Below are 7,243 nucleotides of genomic sequence, written 5' to 3' on the forward strand. Positions count from 1 at the left end.
GTTTGCCTCTGTCTCTGTTACCGATCTTGGCGTGTTCCCAACTATCCCTGTCTGCTTGTGACCCTGACCTTTGGCGCATTCTCGACTATCCCTGTTTGCCTGTGACCCTGACTTTTGGAGTGTTCTCTGTTATCCTTGTCTGCTAGTCGCCCCGACATTTGGCTACCTCCTTACTATCCCTTACTGTCCTGGGCTGCTGTTTCTTCTCCATCCTCCTGTAGCCTACCGTGAGCGTGAGCTGGGAGACCCTGAGGGCCACGACCTGGAGCCAGTTGCAGCCCAGTCCATCCTCACCACTAGAGGCTCTGGTGAACACCTGCTGGCTCTTAGACTCCGTGCCCTGAGGAATCTATACTCGAACTCACTGTGGGATCCGTGTTGGTGCTCCAGGGGACCTGCCTTCCTGAACCACCCTGATTTCCATCCGTAGCAGTCAGCCTTGGGGTCCACTATCATAGCAGTGCACTCCTGACCCCAACGGGGTGCATCTGTCACCTGGATACAGGTGACCCGACACCTGTACACCATACATCACCACTGAAGGGGGGTTATGATCCTTCCAGCAGAGAAAATCAAATCAACACCACCACATATATTTCCTGCTTGTTTTGTTCTGTCAGAAGGGAACTACTAACCTAAAAACAGAACAACAACGAAACATAAATGCACAAACTTGTGAACAGTCCTTCTTTGGCTCCTGATAGGAGGGGCCCCTACTCAGACAACAGGCTCCAAAAGAGGTGTACAGGAACAGTACACCCAAAGTGTCCGTAATTAGACAGTCCCTCTATCAGGGTGGCAGGCATAGGCTGTCCCTGCAAGAAAATGTCAGAAAGGAAAAAACACACACAACTCTGCCACTTCTCTGTAGTCCTTGTGGCAGCTTCTATGGTGGCTGTATAGCACAAAAGTCCTCCTCACACATAGAAGTGGGGATCCGGCAATCTCCTCCTGCTATCCTTTTCCTCTCTGACAGTGAACAAATGGCTTCTGGTAGGCCGACCCACCTTTACAACCAGGACTCGATCCCTGTAAATGGCACGTCCCAGCTTCCATTCCTCCCGAATGTCCATAAACCAGGCCCAGACATCACTCTCTGTCACCTGCAAAGGCTTTGGGATGTGCAGAAAATCCCAGACAAGGTCATCCTCCCACTCTCCCCAGGAGTTCTCCACGATGTCCATTATTTGGGAGAGGACAGACCCCACTCCAGAGCAACCCTTCTCTGTATCTCCCTCTGGAAGCGAGAGAACCCGGGTAAGTCTTTTTTTTTTTTTTTTTTTTATTGTTTATTTAGAGATTTTTGCAGAGTTTACAAAACAATGTAGAAAATGAAACATTTGTCATATAAACGTGAAAATGTGAGAAGAATGAGTATCAAAAGTATGGTATGAACCAACATTGAATTATATCTTCGTTTGGATTCAATTATGCAAATATGTCACACCATACAATCATGTAGAAAAAATGAAAAGGGTTTGCACCAAAGAATGTAATATACACAACTGTCATCATCACTGAAGTCATAAAAAATAAAAATTAAAAAAAAGGAAAAAGGATTGTCTGCAATCTATGAACCTACTGTATAGGGCTGTTTTCCTCATAGCAATATTCAGAATCGTCCCACACCTGCAATATTTTAGAAATTTTTTGTAGTGAGCTATCTATTAATGTGGTCAGATGTTCCATGCTGCGTATATCTACCAAAGTAGCTACACATTGTGGAAAAGTAGGGTTGAGGTGGATAACAAATGTCTGGGGATAACCCGTTTAGCTGCCAGTAATATACAGTGGAACCTCGGATTGCGAGTAACGTGGTTAACGAGCATTTCGCAATACGAGCACTGTATTTTGAAAAATCCTAACTCGGTTTGTGAGTGTTGTCTCGCAAAACTAGCAGGATTCAGGCCAAAGCGGTGTGCAGTACCGCATTTGGCCTGAGGTGGGGGGCGCTGGAGCCGAGCCCAGCCGATCATAGCTGTTCTGGAATGCTCAGAAAGACTCGGAAATACTACGTTCTCGAGCCTTTCCGAGGTTTGCCGAGGACAGCCGAGCTGTCCTCAGGCCTTTCCAGCTGTTTCTGAGGCTCTCCGGTGCCCCACCCCCTGCCTCTGGCCGCATGCGATATTGCATGCCATTGCAGTCAATGAGGAACAAATTATTTTTGTTTCCATTGACTTTAATGGGGAAACTCGCTTTGATATGCGAGTACTTTGGATTATGAGCATTCTCCTAGAACAGATTATGCTCGTAATCCGAGGTTCCACTGTCAGGACATCAGCAAATAATGTATAGGGTTCAAAGGAATGGAAGTCTCAAACAGTGTTTGCAAAAGGATTTGAATCTGGGCCCAAAATTGGCTAATAGAGGGGCACTCCCAGAAGATATGGAAATGGGTACCCACAGCATCATTACATCTCCAGCATTGCCCGGAGGCTGCTGGGTTAGGGGCATGTAAGACATCTGGAGTCCTGTACCAGAATAAGAGGATCTTAGACGCGGTTTCTTTGTGGGTCACACATCGGGAGATTTTGGACGAGGACTCCCAAATTTTCCCCCAGTCTGCCAAGGTAATAGGTTGCTGTAGGACCCGAGACCATTTCTTCATATAATTGTGACTACTCTTAGATAGGGGAACGGCTTCATGTAGAATTTTATATATAGAATACATTAATTGGGGTTCATATAAGCCCCTGGCACATAACATTTCAAAATCAATTGGTCTTTCTAGCGAAAGGGATAGAGATCTAGTAGTAAAAAAAAGTTAAAATTGTAAGTAGGAATAGAAAAACGTTTTAGGAATCTGATGTTTCATTTGTAGATCAATAAAGATCATAAAACGACATGTCACTGGGTTTACAAGTTGGCGTAACTGGAAAATTCCTGCTTGAGTCCAGGGTAGCATTCGATCATAGGACAGACTATCTGGGATATCCGGATTGAAAGGCATATTTATAAGAGGGGGGCATGAAAAAGAGAGAGTATCACTCGGAGCATCGCCTCCAGATCGATTAAGTAAATAACATCGGAGCTAAACAAATATTCCAAAATTGAGGCATATGTTTGCTGGAGGAAGGCCACAGCATATAGCAAGGATGAACCGATGAAGTGACACTCATCTCAATCTCAGACCACCTATTCGGGGCTTTCCTGGACGTCCAGGAGGTCAATACCCATAAATGTGAGGCAAAGTAATATTTTATAAAGTCTGGGGCACCTAGACCACATCTATTACTCTGAGCCAGGACCACCGATCCCGCAATCCAATGGGAAGCATTGTTCCAAACAAAGCGAAGACATCTCCTCTGAAGAGCTTTCAGCTGCGACCGTGGAATCGACACTGGGGGAGTCTCAAATAGATAAAGAAGTTTGGGGGTTATGGAAATTTTAAGAACATTGATTCTTCCAAGGAGGGAGAGAGAAAGGGTGGTCCAATTGGCCAATAAACGGTTAATTTCCATGAACAGAGGGGGAAAGTTAGCCTGATATAGAGTGGAATAAAAAGGTGTAAGCTGAACTCCCAGATATTTGATTGCATGGTGACACCAGTGATAATCAAAGTTCAAAGAGATGTAAGATGGGTTGGAGAAATATTAATAGGTAACGCTTCTGTTTTGGAGGAGTTGATCTTGAACCCTGAATTAGAACTAAAAGAGGATAGAATGTTGTATAAAGAGGGAAGAGATGTGTGTGAATGTGTGAGCATCAATAGAATGTCATCAGCAAAAAGAAAAACCGAGTCAGTGACACTGTCCTGCTCGGCGGCGGCGTTCATGGACCCTATGAGCGGAGCTCCCTTGTTGCACAAAGATACAGCTCTACACGGTAATCTCGCTTGCTGTCCTTCTTGCCTCTTGTAGTTACAATCTTTTTTAGGCTCCTAGTGTTGCCTGCTTTTGATTGTTTCTTTTTGGCAATATATATTATATACTGCTATAGATAAAAGACACTCTTGTGTTTTGTGACTGGTCTTTTTGCCTTATATTATAGACCCTGTACTCTCAGGAAATTTTTACCCATTGCAACTTCTTGGGAGCTGTCTGTGCACCTAAAGGTCTCTTACTCCGCTCTTTGAATTTGGGGGTTCCTTTTCTACTATCCCCGATAACTCTCGTTATACATCAGCATTAGGGTAAGCTATGCTTATAAGATTATCTTACTTGTATGTCCCGCTTAAACGCGGATCCGCATGGTGGATGTGTGGACCTGCGTTCACGCTGTGGTCATTTTTTCTATTTTTTCTATATTTTTTCTATTGTTTCTTTGTGTAATTGAGGGACATTAGCCTATTGGGTGTTTTTTCTTTGTTTTCAGATATTCCCCCTTTTGGCTCACATTGTATCCAGGTTCATCTGGGATAGTGTTGCCCCCGTTGAGATTTATTCTTTCGGGGTCACACAGGGGGACCAGTGCGGATAAGGCGGGGCCAGTAACACGCCCGACTTCCTTCTGGATGTTCAGGGCGCCTTGCACATACTCGCCTTCGGGACTTTGGCAGTGAGTCTTCTTGATTGAATATGCTAGGGTATGTATTGTTATTTTTATTTTTATTTATTTTTCATTTTTATTGTGTTTTTCATGTTTTCTGATGTCCAATTATACAGAATGGTCTAGGATGCAAGCAATATGTTTAATGCATATGATCTCTAATTATCTCAAATTTACATTTCATTATGTAATGTGATTCCTCCTACAATTTACCCTGATGAAGGGATTCTATAGGTAGTCCCGAAACGCATAGGCCCAAGGTGGAAGACTACACGAATATACATTCGAATTCTACATCAGCAAATTCATATCCTTATTCATTTTATTGTTTATGTAGTGAATTTTATTAGAATTTTCCCCATATTGTATATTTATATCTTTGGATATTTGTACCAATAAAATTGTGTTTTACTACTTTGTTGCCTTCAAAGTCCCACCAATTTTTTGAGGGGCTATCTCTTTTTCTCCTGTTATCAGGGATGGTGGCAACTCATATGACCTACTTGGATGGTATTCCCCTTTTCAGTCATCAGCAAAAAGAGACAATTTATACTCCCGCTGTTGCAAGTGTACCCCACGAATTTCAGGATGGCACCTAAATGCTGCAGCAAGGGGCTCTGAACTGAGAATAAAGAGCAAAGGTGACAGAGGGCAACCCTGTCTAGTACCGTTACTAAGGGGGAACACCTGCGACAGATGGGAGGACAACTGTACCTGAGAGGTAAAATGTGAAAAATATATATACTAAATATATACGCTCGCACTAATGGTGTATCAAACAAAAAAAAAATTGCAGCTGCTATACACAAAGTGCTAATCAAAAATATAACAATAAATATAGCGCTCGCTAACACAATAAGTGAAAATTTTTTAACCAAAAAGAAACTCCAAAATGCAATAAGTGAAAATAAAGTCCAAATAAGGTGACTGAAGGTGCTCCAATCCAAAGTGAAGGAAATATATCAACGAGCGAGTGGCCTGGAGTCACAGACCCACTGATGTAACTCAGCTTGGAACCCGTATACCATCTGGGATCCAGCATTACAAGCCCATCTGACGCACTGCCGTATGGTAGGTGCGTCCAACTCATTTGGTAAGAGTACCCAACCTCTTATTTGTGAATTTGTTCGGAGTGTCTACAAGTGCATCCAACAGTCCTCTTTGAACATGTATATCAACTCTAGTTGGAGATTGAGGAGAAAGAACTTTTCACCCCCTTTATAAATCCGTGTGGACATTGACACTGGTTATTTTTGCTTATGTTTGCATCTTCTATTTATTTATATATTTTTTCACATATATTCGTATATATGGTTCATCATTCTTTATTTAACACCTATTTGTAGGTTGTTTTGGATCACTTCACATCGATCTCAGTTTTCTGAGGTCGACCTTTTCGATGCTTACTTTTAATGAGGTCACAGCCTTTTAGCACTACACAAGTTTTTGATATTTTGATTTGGACTTTGTTTGTTGGAGTGTTAGCTGCTGTTCGCACTTTAAATTTGGTTTAGTGCAGTATTTCCCCCCTTTCCCACACTGTTATGGTAACTTGACACACAAAAGGAAAAAAAAAATTATTAGGGAGAACACAAGAAAAAAAAATAAATAAATAAAAAATATGGAGATCACTAGAAAAAAAAAGATTATTCTGGAGATCACAAAAAAAAAATAGGGGGATCACTAGATAAAAAAAAGAAAAATAATAATATTCTGAAGATTACTTGAAATAATAAAAAATATGTTTGTCAGAACTCTGTGAATATCAGCAAAGCAACTTCATTATTATACCCATTATATAAAGAAGAAGAGAATCCACTGCATTGAAGAGATTTCATAATTTGCTGCGTCACAAATGTGATATCTCCATTATGAACGCTAGTTTTACAAGACCTAGCGCTTCCGGCTCATACTTGATTCCGAAGCCTGCGTGAACTTTTGTGTGACTGACTTGTGTACACACGATAGAAAAGTCTGACAACAAAGTTTTGTTGGCAAAAACTTTGAGAACTTGCTAGCCAACATTTGTTGGCGGAAAGTCCGACAACAAATGTCAATGGAGCATACACGCGGTTGGACTTCAGCCAACAAGCTCCCATCCAAAATTTCTGTCGGAAAATCTGATTATGTGTAAGCAGCATAAATCTGTGTTAGTGAGCACTTCTCCTTTGCTGAGATAATCTATCCCACCTTACAGGTGTGGCATATCAAGATCGCTTATTAGACACCATGATTATTGACCAAGTGTGCCTTAGGCTGGCGACAATAAAAGGCCACTCTAAAATGTGCAGTTTTACTGTATTGGGGGGGGGCTTCGTGGGGTCCGAAAACCAGTCAATATCTGTGTGACCACCATTTTCCTCATGCAGTGCAGCACATCTCCTTCGCATAGTTGATCAGTTTGTTGATTGTGGCCTGTGGAATGTTCGGGTCCATTCCTCGTCAATGGCTGTGCAAATTTGCTGGATATTGGCAGGAACTGGAACAACGCCGTTGTATACGCCGATCCGGAGCATCCCAAACATGCTCAGTGGGTGACATGTCCGGTTAGTATACTGCCCATGTAAGAACGGGGATGTTTTCAGCTTCCAGGAATTGTGTACAGATCCGGGAGAAGAAACAGGAAGACAATAGCAAATATGAATTTGCTATTATCGCACAACTGTGTGGTCTCAGGGTGCAGTGCTCTGCGCCCTGAGCCCTCCCTTTTTTGAAGCCAATTAGAGCCTCAGGCTCTAATCATGTGCTTCAAAAA

Source organism: Aquarana catesbeiana, linkage group LG08 (genome assembly GCF_042186555.1).
Source record: "Aquarana catesbeiana isolate 2022-GZ linkage group LG08, ASM4218655v1, whole genome shotgun sequence".
In the NCBI taxonomy this organism is placed as follows: domain Eukaryota; kingdom Metazoa; phylum Chordata; class Amphibia; order Anura; family Ranidae; genus Aquarana; species Aquarana catesbeiana.